At 48.2% G+C, this 19,267-nt stretch overlaps 1 pseudogene; it reads left to right on the top strand.

The window, feature by feature from the left end:
- LOC138286924 (zinc finger protein 850-like) overlaps positions 1–19,267 on the top strand; it is a 173,802-nt pseudogene that overhangs the window by 12,546 nt on the left and 141,989 nt on the right.

Raw genomic sequence — 19,267 nt, 5'->3', positions numbered from 1 at the left:
TCGTGTCTATTAGTTTCTACTCTCCCTCTGCTTGATCTATTTTGAGCACAGCATGTTAAGCTTCTAGCTTGCCTTTCTGAATTACTGGGGAGACATCAACCCTCATACCTGAGCAAAGGCCTGTGATCTTGGTTCAGCATCTGCAACGAGGCAGTCAGGGTCTAGTTGTGGTTCCCTGGTCGGAATCTCCCTCTTGAGTGTATTGGGACAAGGAAGTGATTTTATAACTAACATGTCAGCGTGATCACAAAATGTCCCTACGCAGGAATGCCAAAGACTAAACTCCTACCACGTCTATCGGCAATGTACCAGACTGTATCCTTGACTGAAGCACAGAGTGAGAACTCCAGTGCTGAAGTAGGCTAAACAGTGTGATATGAATAAATAACAAAACCGTAGAACTGGCTATTTGAAAAATAACAGTACGAAGCCTAATAAAAAGCATTCAGAGCAAAGTGCACAGAGGCTCTAAGCTGCAAGCAAATGAATAAAATACATCCAGGGCAAAGTGCACAAAGGCCTAAAGCCTGAAGCTAACGCGCAAAGGATACGTAAAACTAACCACACTACAGGAGTCCTCAGCGAACACACAGAGGGGAAAAGCCAATAAAGTGTAGTGGATGTGTGAAGACCTCTTGCCAACTGGCAATACTGCAGTGCCACAAGCAAAAACATACCTAATTTAACACACTCAGGAATAATCTTACCAATGCAGCAAATTTGTAAAGAATATAAGAATATTAACAATATTACTGACCCAGCAGTGGACGTAGATAGAAGCAAAATGCAGTAGTTATTGTGAGAACAATGAATTACAGAAAATGATAGAATTACAATTATGAAGGACATTAAAATATGAAATGATAAAAAGTAAATGTTGGAAGACTCAACAAGCAGGAAAGAAGAAAAACACAGATATTTGTAGAAGTACAAAAGTATCTATGCCCTACGATTGCACATTTCTCTACACATAGCAAAAAACATGCTCTGTCAAGAAACACTTTTTGAGACGAGCACACTGAGAACTAGTTTATTCTGTTGGATTTGTAGAGCACATGGCTACCCGAAGGCTTCCCAGTGCTTAGAAAAACCAACATAACCCACATTGTTTCTGCATCCAGAACAGAAGAACCGCTAGTTAATGAACAGCCAGGTTTTCAGCGATTTTCTAAAAGTGGGACCTATATCCATTTGGCACAGTCTGCTCAGCAAGGAGTTCCATAACTTGGAGGCCAGATGCACAAATGAGCGGCCTCCCTAACTTCCTGTAAAAGAAAATAAACGTTTGTTCCTGTTTGTGAAAAAGAGTTACAAAGAAAAACATCCAAGTACACCTGATCACTCTACCTATAAAAGCAACTTTATGAACAGTGCTTGTGCTAACAAGTGTATTTTCAGCGAACTTGAGGACTTAGTGATAAAACACATAAACTCAACACACCCAACCCCATACTCGTTGACTCTTGTCTTCATGTCACTCCCCCCGCTCCTGCTGCCCAGCACCTCAGGGCTGCTGACTAGCTCTCAGCCCCCAAGGCCACAGGTTCAGTCCCCACGGTCCACCCACTCCACGGCTTCTGGTATTTGGCACCAATAAGCGTTCTGCTTTTGTTATTACAGTTTAGTAATTGGTAAATTTAGCTTCTGTAGTCTATTTCTGTTTCTCTTGACATTATTGTTTAGTGATGTGATTTTCCCTCTGTTCTTTGTTTAGTTGTTTGGTTTTCCAGTCATTTTCTGTTTAGTAGTTTGACTTTTGTTCTGTTTGTTATGCTCACGCCCACTGCTGTCCTGCCTCCCTCTCAGCCCCTCCCACCTCACAGGACTACTAATGGAGGCATTGCTTAGAGGGCGCACTTAGTGGACTTACCATTGGCATGCCAAAGGTGCTCCAAAGACAAGCCTTTCTGCACCCCTCTGTGCCTGGACCACACCTAGTGTCAGGAACCCTGTCCCGTCGCACTTTCACAGATACTCTTCCACAGAGCTCCATGCCCTGAACCCTAGATGTATCTTTCACCTGCATTCACTGCTGCTACACCTCCACCCACCCCAGGAAAAACTATCATCACAGCCAGGCCACCCCCACCAACTGGGACTCCCCCGGAACAATTAACATGCCTCCTTCTCAGCGCCATATCTCTCCGTAAGCGTGCATGAAGAGTCCTGGCTTACCCCCCACATCCGCCCCTGACATCTCCACAGGAACACCCACTGGATACCAACTGAAACACTGCAACCGCACCAACAGACGGGGGGCAACATTGCAATCATACACAAAGAATCAATTAACTGCACCACCACCAACGGCAACACCACACATAAATTTCCAGATCTGCATGGGCGAAAATACCACCATCAAAGGCACCCTCGCGTACAGGCCACCTGGACCCAAAGCTGGCCTCAGCAATGCCATCACAGAATTCATCTCCCCACTCGTCATTGAATTCGAACACTACATCTTCTTGGGAGACCTCAACTTTCACCTGGACGACTCCTCCAACCCCAACTCCACCGATCTCCTAGAAAGACTAGACAACATCAGCCTCAAGCAGCTGGTTACAGACCCCATTCACAAAGCCGGACACATGCTGGAACCCATTCTCATGTCCAGAAACAGAATAAGATACAGCCACACCTCAGATTTCACCTGGTTGGACGACTTCATAGTTCACTTCACCTTCTCTAGTCCCCCCACACCACCTCAACCATACCAGTGCCCCTTTTCGCAGCTGGACCAAGATTACCCAGCAACACTGGACCAACGCCCACAGTACAACACAACCAAATGTCACCAACATCCTTAATAAGGCAGTACAGAATTTCAACAGCTGGATCACACATACCGCGAACAAAGTTGCTCCAACAAAACCACCCGAACCCCATGGACCCATCAAACATGCCAGCTGGTACACCCCAGAACTCAGGGCAGCCAAACACAGGGGCAAATACCTGGAAAGAAGAATGGCGCACGAGCAAGGACCTCACCGACTGAGATGCCTTCACAACTGCCCTAAACAACTACCATCGCCTAATCAAAACCATTAAAAAGGAGGCCCTAACCCGCCACCTCGAAACAGTGCTAACCAAACTAAGGCACTCTTCTCCATCATCAGAGAGTTTATGTGCCCGTTGGCCACTGAAAAATCCATCCCCTCCTCGCAATAACTCGTCATCGCCCTAGCCAACCAATTCCACAACTACATTCACACTGTCTATAAAAGCTTCGATCCCCAACCCTCTGACCTCCTCCTCATTCCAGTGACCACCACCGCCACCCACTCCCTCACCACCTGGAAGCAACCCACCACATGAACACAACTTCTCTCATGAACCCCATCCACTCCGAGCACCCACCGACCCCTGCCCCCCACCGACTTTTCAACCTCAGAAGGGGCAAGATCAGCCACCAACTCACCACAATCCTTAATGCCTTTTCTAGCTACAGCCACTTTCCCTGAAGCCTGGAAACACACCAAGATCAGACCCCTCTTCAAGAAACCCTCTGCAGACCCCAGCAAGCTCTACAACTACCGCTCAATATCTCTGCTCCCTTTTCCTGCCAAAACCTCCAACTCACAGAGCACCTGGACAGAAACAGCATGCTGGACCCATCCCAATCAGGCTTCAGAGCCAACCACAGCACCAAGACAGCCCTTATAACCACAACAGATGACATCCTCAGATGATTTGACAGAGGAGAATCAGCCCTTCTGATCCTGCTGGTACTTTCCGCAGCCTACAACACCCTCTCACACCACAGACTCATCGACCGATTACGCAAGATAGGAAGCACAGGTGACGTACTCAGATTGATGGCGTCCTTCCTCACAGGGCACACCCAGAGAGTCTGCCTCCCCTACTTCACCTCTCAAACCAAGCCCACCATCTACGGTGTACTGCAAGGCTCATCCCTCAGCTCAGCCCTCTTCAGTATCTAAATGGCACCTCTTGCAGACATAGTCAGATCACACAACATCAATATCATCTCATACATCGATGACGCTCAGCTTGTCCTCTCGCTTTCAACAGGCCCCACCGGAGCAAAAAACAACTTCCACAACTGCATGAAGAACGTATCTACCTGGATGAGGGTCAACTGCTTGAATCTCAACACGGACAACACAAGTTCTGATTTTCGGCAGCCACTAGTCCCTCTGGACCGACTCTTGCTGACCATGGGAACTCTGACCCACCCCCACTCTTAAGGACCATGCACGCAACCTAAGCATCATCCTCAACGGTGAGCTGTCCATGAGACGTCAGGTCAACACCATCTCCTCAGCCTGCTCGCACTCACTATATGCTCTGCAAAGTCGTGAAAAGGCTCCTCGTCTGCACCAGAAAGACAGTGACCCAGGCCCTCATCACCATCTGACTAGACTACGGCAATTCACTCTAGGCAGACACCACCACCAAACTCATGCGAAGATTCCACATGATCCAGAACACAGCCACTAGGTTGATCCTCAACCTACCCAAGAGAACTCACATCACCCAGCACCTGAGGGACCTCCACTAGCTCCTGATCCTGGAAAGATGTAACTTCAAACTCTTAACCCACACCTACAAGGCCCTCCACTGCCTACACTTCCATCAACCTCGCAAGAACCTTCGCTCCGCACACCAAACCATTGCCTCAATCCCGCGCATTCGACGATGCTGCTTGGGAGGACTCTCCTTCTCTCACCTTGCCGCCAAAGCCTGGAAGGCCCTCCCTCGCCACCATCACTAACCAACTTCAGAAAGTGACTCAAGACCTGGCTTTTCGAATATCATTGGCAGCAAGCACCTGGATACCCACTCGGTTGATAAGCAGCGTTCTACAAATACCTCTTGATTGATTGATTGATTGACTCAAACCATTTTAGAAAGCACACACTGGAGAGTATTCACAGCTGATTGTGGTGTGTGGGTGGTTCATGCATGCATTGTGCCACTTTTTAAATCTGATGCAGTGATTTTGGCCTTGTTGGGCCACATTAACGTATTTAAAAAAATGACGCTAATGTGGTGCAAGGAGGCGCTAGGCCCTCCCAAATCTAGGCCTGTATACTTCTCATGAGCAAACTGTGAATGCCTATGATCCAGTTGAAAGCCTCAGACCACAAATGCTATTGACTGCAGCATTGTGAATCATTTGAAAGCCACCTATGTTTTGCTGAACCACCAGATACAGAGTGTTCTCTTAGCCCAGCCTCGATCAGAGGAAGTTCACCAATAAAATATGGTGTATTACTAAATATAGACCCTCAGAATATTGTGATACAAGAATATTGAGGGTAGGATATTGAGGGACGACATATACAAATGTACAAAACATAATCGGAAGGATAGATTTACTATTCCTAACTCCACATCTACGTACCTTGAAGATATGTGGAGGATGAGTACGTACATATGGAACTAGGTATAGAAAATCTAGACTTACCTGTCTATATAATGGATTTGATATTTTGTGCTCAATATCACTGCTATTGACATTTGGTAGTAAGAGATGGGAGAAGCTAATGCCGTCCACTGAGTGAATCTTAACAAAGTGCTGAGTCCTATAGGTTCTCTCTATCATGGATCATCTTCACCACCACGCAGCTGTCGTGGGTCCATTTCAGAGCTTTGCTTGGGCACACATATTTTAGCTTTGGCCTGCAATCTGTGTCTTATGCCTAGTTACATGCTTCATTTCATTTATTCATTTTAATTCATTTTAGCACAACTGGCTTTTAGCTGGGATGTTTTATTTTTCTAATCAACTGCTTTTCTACGAAAGTGTTGCTATCATTTTCTTGCAAGATATTTGATGTGTACCTCTGCCCAAGGCTGTACATGATGACCATGGTATTGCCTCCACAAGAGTACGCAGCCAATCTTGACACCTAGGCACATGATCACGTCAGGCCTGTTTCTCAGAACACAACACGTTTTGTTATTAAAAAGTTATAAAAATATCATGCAGGCCAAAGAAGGGTAGAGAGGTCATTCCAGCCAGAGGAGCCATCCTTTACTGTGTGCCACTTCATTGCATTTTTGCTGACCTCAGTCCTGTCTCTATAGCCAGCCGAGGAGGTGACAGGCAGGCCCCTTCTCAGGTATGGGGGAGGGTGTTCCTTCCGCGGACTAGTACAGGCAGAGAAGGGCTACCACTGCTCTCACTAGAAGACTAGGTAGTTAGTCGTAGGGGTTTGTAGAATATGCTTTTTCCATTACGCTGGGATTGTTTATCTGCTTCTCTCTTATGGTAACCATTTTTATTGTGCTATGTCTGATCATCCTGATAACAGCAGCTCATATATTTTATCATAGATTGCAGTCTTTTCAATAAACACTCTGAAAACTCTCCTGCATCGCTTTGTCTGCCTGTGCTTGTGTGAGACTGAAGGGCTGGGTGTGGGGCAGCAAAGTCGGTGATTATGTTGGGTTGTACAATTTAATCCTGAGAGAGCACATGCTCAGTATTTGCTTTACAGAGTTGCGCTAGCACCTAGTTGACAGTAAGCTGACTGATCTTGCTGAGGAGACATACCTCTAAGCTAGCACCAGTGTCCAAAAAGGTATCTGGGGAACACCCAAAAGAAAGTGGGGGGAGAAAAACTTAAAAATAAGGAGTTCTTTAAAGGCCCCCAAAATAATTTCAAAGGGAATTGTGATAACCAGCCCCAGACTGATTCTAAAAAGAAAGGGTTCTTTGATCATCAGACAGGGAGATTTGTACACCAATGTGCAGAGTGCTCCAAGTATAGTCACTCTAAGGGCAATTCCAAATGTCCAAAGAGGGCACAGCCCCCTACTGGTCGGCAGACACCTGGGTTGACTAGTGTAGTGCTAGGGGAGCAGATAGTCCCAGATAGTTTGGGGGAACAAACAGAGATAACCCTAGTGTCCCTGGAGGATGCAGATATGGTGGCAAAAGCCCACATGCCTGCCAATACTTCCAAGTATAGGCAATGGGTCACCATTAAATGGCAACAGGTAGAGTCTCTGCATGACACAGGAGCCAGCATGACAACTGTCAAGTGTCAGCTGGTGTCAGTAAAGCAGGGCCTACTGAACATTCCACCAAGTCTTAGTCACTGCCAATTGGGATAGCCATCTACCGGTGGCTCTGGTTCCCATTGAGTGGGGGGACTCTGGTACTCTGAAAGTCGCTGTGAGCCCTGTCATGCCTGTAGATTGTCTGTTAGGCAATGACCTGGAGCACACTATCTGGAGGGAGGTAGAGCTCAGGTCTCACTGAGATGATGGAATTGCCTATGTTGGTCTGTATGGGCATCTGAAGCCTGGAAAAATGGCCCAGACAACTGCCAAGGAGAGGAGCAAGGGGCATGGGAAACCAGTCCCTGAAGTTCCTTTGGTGGAGGTTGACAGGGTCCCTGAGGAGGAGGCCTCTGCGCCAACCAGGGAGGACACTGCTGCCCTAGGTGACTTACCTGAGCTTGCTGGCTGCCAAGGTGAGGATGGGCCCACCAGGGAGGAGATATGCAAAGCACAGAAAGAGTGTCCCAATTTTGAGGGCTTGAGGTGACCGGCCTCAACCCATGCAGCAGGTATGACCTAATCTACTGAGGGAATGATCTCCTCTACAGCGAGCCTAAGGTTCCGGGTGCTGGCAGAGAACATAAGGTGGTCCCCCAGTGTTCCCCCAGTATCACCCCAGTGTTACCAGGCCGTCCTACTGGGTCTGGCTCACAACATACCCCTGGCAGGACATTTAGGGCAAGACAAGCCCTTCACCAAAATTGCTGTCCACTTTTATTGGCCCCAAATGAAGACAGCCTCAGATACATTCTGCACGTCCTGTCCCACCTGACAGGCCAGTGGGAAGTCAGGGAAAAAGATGAGACCTCCCCTGATCCCACTTTCTGTCTTTGGCACCCAGCCAGGAGGTAATGAAACACTGGTTTGACCAGAAGGCCAATTTGGTAGAGTTCCAGCCTGGCTAAAAAGTATTGGTCATGGAGCAGGTAGAGCCCTGATCTCTCCAGAACCGTTGGACTGGCTCATACAAAATTAAGTATCATAAGGAGAAGGCCACTTAGTGGACCTCCCCACCCACAGGAACCCACTAAGGGCGCTCCATGTGAACTGACTCAAGCCTCACTTTGAGAAGTCCAAAGTGAGCATGCTCCTTGTGACCGATGAGGGTGTGGAGGAGGAGAGTGAATCTCTCCCTGAACTCCTCTCTGCACAAGAGAACGATGGGTCAGTGGAGGGTGTCAACCTCTCTGACTCCCTGACCCCGGAGCAGCGAGGTGACTGTCACCCATTTCTCTGACAGTTTGCCTCACTCTTCTCACTCACCCCTGGACTCATACATCTGTGCGGCCATGACACTGACACAGGAGACAGTCTCTCTAAAGAACAAAATTCACAGGTTGTCGGACAGGGTGAGAGCCAGTATCAAGGAGGAGGTCACCAAGGTGCTAGCTTTAGGGGTCCTTGAACCCTCTGGCAGACCCTGGTCCAGCCCAGTGGTATTTGTACAAAGACTGCCCACCCGGCCCCAAACCAGAACCGTGGACTACGGAGGCCCCAGTTCCACCACCAAGACTTACGCCCACCCCATCCCAAAGCTGATGAGCTCATTGACAGGCTATGCGCAGCCAAATTCCTCCATACTTTTGATTTAGCATCAGGGTACTGGTAGATTGCCTTGACTGGGGGAGCAAAAGAGAGGTCATTGTTCTCAACCCCTGAGGTACATTACCAATTACTGGTGATGCCCTTTGGTTTGAAGAATGCCCCTGCTACCGTCCAGTGGTTGGTTGTGGCTGGCATGCAGGCTTTCAGTGCTGCCTACTTAGATGACATCACAGTCTACTGTGCCAACTGGGAGGAACTCCTGCATCTCCTCCAAGAGGTGCTTTGGGCCCTGCAAGAGGCAGGACTGACAATCAAGGCCAGCAAGTGCCAGAGTGGGCACAGTTCCGTGGTGTATTTGGAACACATGGTAGGTGGTGGCAAGCTAAAGCCCCTCCAGGCCAAGATTGAAACAATCATGGCCTGGCAACCGGCTAAAACACAAACTGAAGTGAGAGCCTTCCTAGGCCTCACTGGCTCTTACAGATTTGTTAAGGGATATGGCACCATTGTTGTCTCCTTAACTGAGCTGACTTCAAAGAAGCAGCCCAGATTGGTGAACTGGACAGAGGCTTGTCAGAAAGCATGTGATTCCCTCAAGGAAGCCATGTGCAAAACATCTGCGCTCAGAGCCCCTGATTAATCCAAGGAGTTCATAGTGCAGACAGATGTCTCAGAGCATGGCATAGGGACAGTCTTCGCACAGATGAATGAGGAGGGTCTAGACCAACCAGTAGCCTTCATTAGACGGAGGTCACTTCCACATGAACAGAGGTGGAGTGCCATTGAAAGAGAAGCATTCGCTGTGGTATGGGCACTGAAGAAGCTGAGACCATACCTGTGTGGGACATATTCCCGGACCACACAGACCACAGGCCCCTCAGATGGCTCCTGCAAATGTGGGGTGAAAATCCTAAGCTCTTGAGGTGGTCCATCTCCCTACATGGAATGGACATTACAGTGGCGCTCGCCCAGGGGCTGACCACTCTAATGCTGATGGTCTTTCTAGATTCATCTGCCTTAGTGATAAGAGCTTCCAAGGGATTGGATAGCTCTCCCCACTTTCAGCTGGGGGGGCCACATGTTAGACCTGATAGCCTTAGGGTGGTCACCCCCAAATGTTTGCCTGCCTCCCTCCATTTTTCTGATACTGTTTTTGCTGGTTTTAGGACTATGTACACTTTACCACTGCTGACCAGTGCTAAAGTGCTTGTGCCCTCGCCCCTAAACATGGTAACATTGGCTCCTACCCAATTGGCATATTTAATTTACCTATAGGTCCCTAGAAAAAAGTGCACTATATGTGCCCAGGGCCTGTAAATTAAATGCCACTAGTGGGCCTGCAGCACTGGTTGTGCCACCCGCATAAGTAGCCCCTTCACCATGTCTCAGGCCTGCCATTGCAAAGCCTGTGTGTGCAGTTTTACTGCCACTTCAACTTGGAATTTAAAACTATTTGCCAAGCCTTAGATATCCCTTTTAGTACATATAAGTCACCCTTTAGGTAGGCCCTAGGTAACTCATAGGGCAGGGTGCTATGTAAGTAAAAGGCAGGACATGCACTTATGTGTTTTAAATGTCTTGGTAGTGGAAAAACTCACAAAGTCATTTATCGCTGCTGTGAGTGTAGGAGGCTGGCCCTCTATGTAGTGTGCAAAGCTAGGCACACTGTGCAGGGGGTTCAGGCAATCACACGGTTTACAGAGGTAAAAACTAGATCATCAAATGCTCTAATGTTTATGGTAGCTTGGTCAAGCAGTTAGGCTAATCTTGGAGAACTGCAAAGCATTTGTTGTACTCATAGTATCAATCATGCAACTCATATACTCAACGGAATAACTCGAGGACAGTTGATAAAAATACTTTAGATTTTTATGTAATTTTTAAGATCAAGATTATCAAAATTAAGTACTTTTTTAGATATTACTTTTTAAAGTTTTGTTTCAGTGCTAATTATGCACCATAGTAATCAATGAAAAGTCACATTTTAAAATACATATACAATCTTACAGGTCGTTTACCAAGTTCTTCTTTCGCAGGTTGGTCGAGTTCATCGGTGGGCACACTGTGCCAGCTGGAGAAGTTTGGGCAGCTTCCGGTTCCGGCGGGAGCAGCTTTGAAAGGTCTCTGGAGCTGGTGCAGGGCCACTGCGGGGGACAACTTGGAAAAGGTCTGTGCAGGTAAGTTTAGAGGTGGTTTCTTGGGGACCCCTTGGAGTGTTGAGGTCGCAAGGGGCGAGGGACCCTTAGGACACAGCTAGTTCTTTGTTGCAGAGCACAGCGTGACTGGGTGCAGAGCAAATCTGTGAGCCAGCAGCTGTGTGCAAAGATGTCCTTTGGATCTGGAGGTAAGGTGGTTCAACGGTCTTTTGCAGGACAACAGGGGCACTCTGGCAGGAGGTCCGGGGTATTCCTGAAGTCCCTCAACTGCGGCTTCCTCCTGGTCCTTTTTCAGCAGGAGTGGGCTGGATTTCCTAGTGTCCAGCGTCAGCTGACCAATACTCTGGGTATTGGCATGGTTTGACCCCTGGAGGGTGCAGTGCCACCAAACTTATGGTTGTTGGTGTATCGTCAGGTCCAGCTGCGACTTCCAGTTCAGGAGTTAGCGGCTGGTCAGTGAGGTCACCCTTACTGGGTTGCTGGCTTCTTCTTTGTTGCAGAGTGGTACCTCCACTCTGAAGGGAGTTCTTGGGTGATTTTCGAAGCCTGGAGGTCCTCTGGGGTTCTTGAGGTCAGTTCCAGATGCCCAGCAGCTCCTCAGCAATGATTGTTGGGTACTAGGTGAAGTAGGCAGGGTTTGGTGCCTTATCTTTGTGCAGCAGATCCGCAGTTCTTGTGCCTTGGATCTTCCTGGTGCTGGTCTTCCTTTTGTTTGTCGTATCTGATTACTTGGTTTTAGGGATGCCCAGTAAATACTGAATTTAGTGGGCATTTTAAGGGGAACCTGGTAGTGTCCAATGGGGCACCTACCTTTGGATGGCTACACACACTACAGTGACCACTTCCTGTGGGAAGGGTCACTTCCCTATCCCTGATTGGCTATTTGCCTTCCATCTACGATGGAGGAAAATTAAATGGAGTGTCCACCTTGCAGGCAACAACTTAAGGATGGTGCATGCCGGGGGGCCACTCTTTCTACCCTTTGTGTGGTGTCCCGCCTTTGCTCCCACCAAAAGTGGGGGTTTGCTTGCCAAGGGGTTGACCATCTGCTGCTAGCAGCAGGCCCTGGGGGTCAGGAGTGCTCATTCCTGAGGGAGGGGGTGTTAGCACCAACCACCCAGGAAGGGTATTTGTAGGAGGCTGGACTGGCTTGTAGTGAGTACCAAGGGGTACTTGCACCTTGCACCAGGCCCAGTTATCCCTTATTAGTGTATAGGGTGTCTTGCAGCTTAGGCTGATAGATAATGGTAGCTTAGCAGAGCAACTTAGGCTGAACTAGGAGACGTGTGAAGCTACTACAGTACCACTTAGGGCCTGATTCTAACTTTGGAAGACGGTGTTAAACCGTCCCAAAAGTGGCGGATATACCACCTACCGTATTACGAGTTCCATAGGATATAATGGACTCGTAATACGGTCGGTGGTATATCCGCCACTTTTGGGACGGTTTAACACCGTCCTCCAAAGTTAGAATCAGGCCCTTAGTGTCATTTGCACAATATCATAAGAAAACACAATACACAGTTATACTAAAAATAAAGGTACTTTATTTTTATGACAATATGCCAAAGTATCTTAGAGTGTACCCTCAGTGAGAGGATAGGAAATATACACAAGATATATATACACAATAGCAAAAATATGCAGTATAGTCTTAGAAAACAGTGCAAACAATGTATAGTTACAATAGGATGCAATGGGGAAACATAGGGATAGGGGCAACACAAACCATATACTCCAGAAGTGGAATGCGAACCACGAATGGACCCCAAACCTATGTGACCTTGTAGAGGGCCGCTGGGACTATTAGAAAATAGTGAGAGTTAGCAAAATAACCCTCCCCAAGACCCTGAAAAGTGAGTGCAAAGTGCACTAAAGTTCCCCTAAGGACAAAAGAGTCGTGTTAGAGGAATAATGCAGGAAAGACACAAACCAGCAATGCAACAACTGTGGATTTCCAATCTAGGGTACCTGTGGAACAAGGGGACCAAGTCCAAAAGTCACAAGCAAGTCAGAGATGGGCAGATGCCCAGGAAATGCCAGCTGCTGGTGCAAAGAAGCTTCGACTGGACAGAAGAAGCTGCGGTTTCTGCAGGAACGAAAAGGGCTAGAGACTTCCCCTTTGGTGGACGGATCCCTCTCGCCTTGGAGAGTCGTGCAGAAGTGTTTTCCCGCCGGAAGGACGCCAACAAGCCTTGCTACACGCAAATCGTGCGTTTGGCGTTTTTGGACGCTGCTGGGGCCCAGGAGGGACCAGGAGGTCGCAAATTGGACCTGCAGAGAGAGGGGACGTCGAGCAAGACAAAGAGCCCTCACTGAAGCAGGTAGCACCCGGAGAAGTGCCAGAAACAGGCACTACGAGGATGCGTGAAACGGTGCTCGCCGAAGTTGCACAAAGGAGTCCCACGTCGCCGGAGACCAACTTAGAAAGTCGTGCAATGCAGGTTAGAGTGCCGTGGACCCAGGCTTGGCTGTGCACGAAGGATTTCCGCCGGAAGTGCACAGGGGCCGGAGTAGCTGCAAAGTCGCGGTTCACAGCAATGCAGCCCAGCGAGGTGAGGCAAGGACTTACCTCCACCAAACTTGGGCTGAAGAGTCACTGGACTGTGGGGGTCACTTGGACAGAGTCGCTGGATTCGAGGGACCTCGCTCGTCGTGCTGAGAGGAGACCCAAGGGACCGGTAATGCAGCTTTTTGGTGCCTGCGGTTGCAGGGGGAAGATTCCGTCGACCCACAGGAGATTTCTTCGGAGCTTCTGGTGCAGTAGTCGTCTTTGCTACTATGTTGCAGGTTTGCAGGCTTCCAGCGCGGTCAGCAGTCGATTCCTTATCAGAAGGTGAAGAGAGAGATGCAGAGGAACTCGGCTGAGCTCATGCATTCGTTATCTAAAGTTTCCCCAGAGACAGAGACCCTAAATAGCCAGAAAAGAGGGTTTGGCTACCTAGGAGAGAGGAAAGGCTACTAACACCTGAAGGAGCCTATCAGCAGGAGTCTCTGACGTCACCTGGTGGCACTGGCCACTCAGAGCAGTCCAGTGTGCCAGCAGCACCTCTGTTTCCAAGATGGCAGAGGTCTGGAGCACACTGGAGGAGCTCTGGACACCTCCCAGGGGAGGTGCAGGTCAGGGGAGTGGTCACTCCCCTTTCCTTTGTCCAGTTTCGCGCCAGAGCAGGGGCTAAGGGGTCCCTGAACCGGTGTAGACTGGCTTATGCAGAATTGGGCACATCTGTGCCCAACAAAGCATTTCCAGAGGCTGGGGGAGGCTACTCCTCCCCTGCCTTCACACCATTTTCCAAAGGGAGAGGGTGTCACACCCTCTCTCAGAGGAAGTTCTTTGTTCTGCCATCCTGGGCCAGGCCTGGCTGGACCCCAGGAGGGCAGCTGCCTGTCTGAGGGGTTGGCAGCAGCAGCAGCTGCAGTGAAACCCCAGGAAGGGCAGTCTGGCAGTACCAGGGTCTGTGCTACAGACCACTGGGATCATGGAATTGTACCAACAATGCCAGGATGGCATAGAGGGGGCAATTCCATGATCATAGACATGTTACATGGCCATATTCGGAGTTACCATGGTGAAGCTACATATAGGTAGTGACCTATATGTAGTGCACGTGTGTAATGGTGTCCCCGCACTCACAAAGTTCAGTGAATTGGCTCTGAACAATGTGGGGGCACCTTGGCTAGTGCCAGGGTGCCCTCACACGAAGTAACTTTGCACCTAACCTTTACCAGGTAAAGGTTAGACATCTAGGTGACTTATAAGTTACTTAAGTGCAGTGTAAAATGGCTGTGAAATAACGTGGACGTTATTTCACTCAGGCTGCAGTGGCAGGCCTGTGTAAGAATTGTCAGAGCTCCCTATGGGTGGCAAAAGAAATGCTGCAGCCCATAGGGATCTCCTGGCACCCCAATACCCTGGGTACCTCAGTACCATATACTAGGGAATTATAAGGGTGTTCCAGTAAGCCAATGTAAATTGGTAAAAATTGTCACTAGCCTGTCAGTGACAATTTGGAAAGAAATGAGAGAGCATAACCACTGAGGTTCTGATTAGCAGAGCCTCAGTGAGACAGTTAGTCACTACACAGGTAACACATTCAGGCACACTTATGAGCACTGGGGCCCTGGGTTACCAGGGTCCCAGTGACACATACAACTAAAACAACATATATACAGTGAAAAATGGGGGTAACATGCCAGGCAAGATGGTACTTTCCTACACAACCCCCCCCCAAATGAAGGACAATAAGACTAGCCATTACCTGATGAGTCTTCATTGTCTAAGTGGAAATATCTGGAGAGTCCATCTGCATTGGAGTGGCTACTCCCAGGTCTATGTTCCACTGTATAGTCCATTCCCTGTAGGGATATGGACCACCTCAACAATTTAGGATTTTCACCTTTCATTTGTTTTAGCCAAAGTAGAGGTTTGTGGTCTGTCTGAACAATGAAGTGAGTGCCAAACAGGTATGGCCTCAACTTCTTCAGAGCCCAGACCACAGCAAAGGCCTCCCTCTCAATGGCAGACCAACGCTTTTCTCTAGGGGTCAACCTCCTACTAATAAAAGCAACAGGTTGATCCTGGCCCTCAGAATTAAGTTGTGATAGGACTGCCCCTACTCCTAATTCAGATGCATCAGTTTGGACATAGAATTTCTTAGAGTAACAAGGGCTTTTCAGGACAGGTGCAGAGCACATGGCCTGCTTAAGCTCCTCAAAAGCTTTCTGACAGCTTGCTGTCCATAATACCTTTTTAGGCATTTTCTTGGATGTGAGGTCATTAAGAGGGGCTGCAATGGAGCCATAGTTCTTAATGAACCTCCTGTAATACCCAGTGAGGCCTAGGAAGGCTCTCACCTGAGTCTGAGTGGTAGGGGGAACCCAATCAATAATAGTTTGGATTTTCCCCTGAAGTGGTGCAATCTGTTCCCCACCAACAAGGTGTCCCAGATAAACCACCTTACCCTGCCCTATCTGGCACTTTGAAGCCTTGATAGTGAGGCCTGCCTTTTGCAGAGCCTCCAAAACTTTCCATAGGTGGACCAGGTGATCATCCCAGCTGGAGCTAAAGACAGCTATATCGTCCAAATATGCTGCACTGAAAGCTTCCAGCCCTTGCAGGACTGTGTTCACCAACCTCTGAAAAGTGGCAGGTGCATTTTTCAAACCAAAAGGCATTACAGTAAACTGGTAATGTCCTCCAATGGTAGAAAATGCAGTCTTAGGTTTAGCATCTTCTGACAATTTGATCTGCCAATACCCTGCAGTCAAATCAAAAGTGCTAAGATACTTGGCAGATGCCAGTGTATCTATAAGCTCATCTGCCCTGGGTATAGGGTGAGCATCAGTTTTGGTTACCAAGTTGAGACCTCTATAGTCTACACAAAACCTAATTTCCTTCTTTCCATCTTTAGAATTGGGTTTTGGTACCAGTACCACAGGAGAAGCCCATGGACTGTCAGAGTGCTCAACCACTCCTAGTTCCAACATTTTCTGAACTTCTTGCTTTATGCAGTCCCTGACATGGTCAGGCTGCCTATAGATCTTACTTTTGACAGGTAAACTGTCTCCAGTATCTATAGTGTGCTCACACCAAGAAGTGGTGCCTGGCACAGTAGAGAAGAGTTCTGAAAATTGTCCTAGGAGATTTATGCAATTATCTTTCTGCTCAGCAGTAAGACAATCAGCCAAAACTACACCTTCCACAAGAGCATCTTGTTCTGTGGAAGAGAAGAGATCAGGTAGAGGATCACTGTCTTCTTCCTGTCCCTCATCTGTTGCCATGAGCAGGGTAAGATCAGCCCTGTCATAGTAGGGTTTCAGGCGGTTGACATGGAGCACCCTAAGGGGACTCCTGGCAGTGCCTAAGTCAACCAAGTAGGTGACTTCACCCTTCTTTTCAACAATTGTGTGGGGTCCACTCCATTTATCTTGGAGTGCTCTTGGGGCCACAGGCTCCAAGACCCACACTTTCTGCCCTGGTTGGTACTGAACCAAAACAGCCTTCTGATCATGCCATTGCTTCTGGAGCTCTTGGCTGGCCTGAAGGTTTTTACTGACCTTTTTCATGTACTCAGCCATCCTTGATCTGAGGCCAAGTACATAATCCAGTATATCTTGCTTAGGAGCTTTTAAAGGTTGTTCCCAACCCTCCTTTACAAGTGTGAGTGGACCCCTAACAGGGTGTCCAAAAAGAAGTTCAAAGGGGCTGAAGCCCACTCCTTTCTGGGGTACCTCCCTGTAGGCAAAAAGGAGGCATGGTAGAAGGATATCCCATCTCCTGCGGAGTTTTTCAGGGAGTCCCATAATCATGCCTTTGAGAGTTTTATTAAATCTCTCCACCAGTCCATTTGTTTGTGGATGATAGGGTGTTGTGAACTTGTAAGTTACACCACACTCCTTCCACATGGCCTTTAAGTATGCAGACATGAAATTGCTTCCTCTGTCTGATACTACTTCCTTTGGGAAGCCCACCCTGGAAAATATTCCCAGGAGGGCCTTTGCCACTGCAGGAGCTGTAGTGGTCCTTAAAGGAATAGCTTCAGGATATCTTGTGGCATGGTCCACTACCACTAAGATAAACCTATTGCCTGAAGCAGTAGGAGGGTCAAGGGGGCCAACTATGTCAACCCCTACCCTTTCAAAGGGAACCCCAACCACAGGCAGTGGGATAAGGGGTGCCTTTGGAGTGCCACCTGTCTTGCCACTGGCTTGACAGGTTTCACAGGACTTACAAAATTCCTTTGTGTCCTCAGACATCCTAGGCCAATGAAACAATGGTACCAATCTGTCCCAAGTTTTCATTTGGCCCAGGTGCCCAGCTAAGGGAATGTCATGTGCCAGTGTTAGGAGGAACTTTCTGTACTCCTTAGGAATCACTAATCTCCTGGCAGCTCCAGGTTTAGGATCCCTATGCTCAGTGTACAAGAGGTTGTCCTCCCAGTAAACTCGGTGAGAGTCACTGACATCCCCATTAGCCTGTTTGACAGCTTGCTGTCTGAGACCCTCTAATGTGGGACAGGTTTGCTGTGCCACACTCAGCTCCTCCCTGGCAGGCCCCCCTTCACCCAAAAGCTCAGCAGTGTCTGCTTCCAGCTCCTCTGGTGTAGGTTCTGCACAGGGAGGGAATTCTTCCTCAGAAGTAGAATCCACTGTAGAGGGAGGGATAGTAGGAAGTGGTCTGCTTCTACTAGCCCTAGCTTTAGGGAGCACTTGGTCCATTGTTCCAGGATCCAAGCTTCCCTGTCCTTTTTGCTTTTTGGCCTGAGCCCTTGTCAAAGCAAAAATATGCCCTGGGATGCCCAGCATTGCTGCATGGGCCTCCAACTCCACATCTGACCAAGCTGATGTCTCCAAATCATTCCCTAATAGACAGTCTACAGGTAAATGTGAAGCTACCACAACTTTCTTTGGACCAGTTACCCCCCCCCAGTTGAGATTTACAACAGCCATGGGGTGGCTTTGTGTTATGTTGTGAGCATCGGTTACTTGGTACTGGTGTCCAAGTATGTGTTGTTCAGGGTGCACCAGTTTCTCAATCACCATTGTGACACTGGCACCCGTGTCCCTGTAGGCCTGGACCTCAACACCATTTATTAGGGTTAGTTGCTTGTACTTCTCCAAGTTATGGGGGCAAGCAACCAAAGTGGCTAAATCAATAGCCCCTTCAGAGACTAAAGTAGCCTCTGTGGTCTCCCTAATCAGACCAACCCCAACTAAATTACCAAAAGTGAGCCCAGCTACTTCCTTGGATTGGCTATTAGTAGGTTTGCTCCCACCACCACTGCTATTAGTAGGGACACTAGGTGTAGCAGTAGGGGTTGTAGTGGTAGGAGCTGTGGTGCCTTTCTTTGGACAACTGGGATCTGTTGTCCAATGGCCTTTTATTTTACATAAATAGCACCATGGTTTCTTTTCCTTGTTCTGATTAAAGGAGGATTTGGACCCACCACCCCCACCAGAGTGTTTTTGTGGGCCTGATGAAGACTCATTTTTAGATTTGTCCCCACCCTTGTCAGAAGACTTACCATCCTTCTTTTTGTTGCCATCTTTGTCACCCCCTGTATGAACTTTTCTGTTCACTCTTGTTCTGACCCATTTGTCTGCCTTCTTTCCCAATTCTTGGGGAGAGGTCAGATCAGAGTCCACCAAGTACTGGTGCAACAAATCAGACACACAATTATTAAGAATATGCTCTCTCAGGATCAAGTTATACAGGCTGTCATAATCAGTAACTTTACTGCCATGTAACCACCCCTCCAAGGCCTTCACTGCCTGGTCAATGAAATCAACCCAGTCTTGTGAAGACTCCTTTTTGGTCTCTCTGAACTTTATCCTGTACTGTTCAGTGGTTAAGCCATAACCATCCAGGAGTGCATTCTTAAGAACTTGGAAATTATTGGCATCATTTTCTTTTACAGTAAGGAGCCTATCCCTACCTTTTCCACTAAATGATAGCCATAGGATAGCAGCCCACTGCTTTTGAGGGACATCCTGTACAGCACAGGCCCTCTCAAGTGCAGCAAACCACTTGT

This window comes from Pleurodeles waltl, chromosome 4_1, assembly GCF_031143425.1.
Source record: "Pleurodeles waltl isolate 20211129_DDA chromosome 4_1, aPleWal1.hap1.20221129, whole genome shotgun sequence".
NCBI classification, from domain to species: domain Eukaryota; kingdom Metazoa; phylum Chordata; class Amphibia; order Caudata; family Salamandridae; genus Pleurodeles; species Pleurodeles waltl.
The sequence above is the reverse complement of the archived record's forward strand: the minus strand, read 5'-3'. Positions and strand labels throughout refer to the sequence as shown.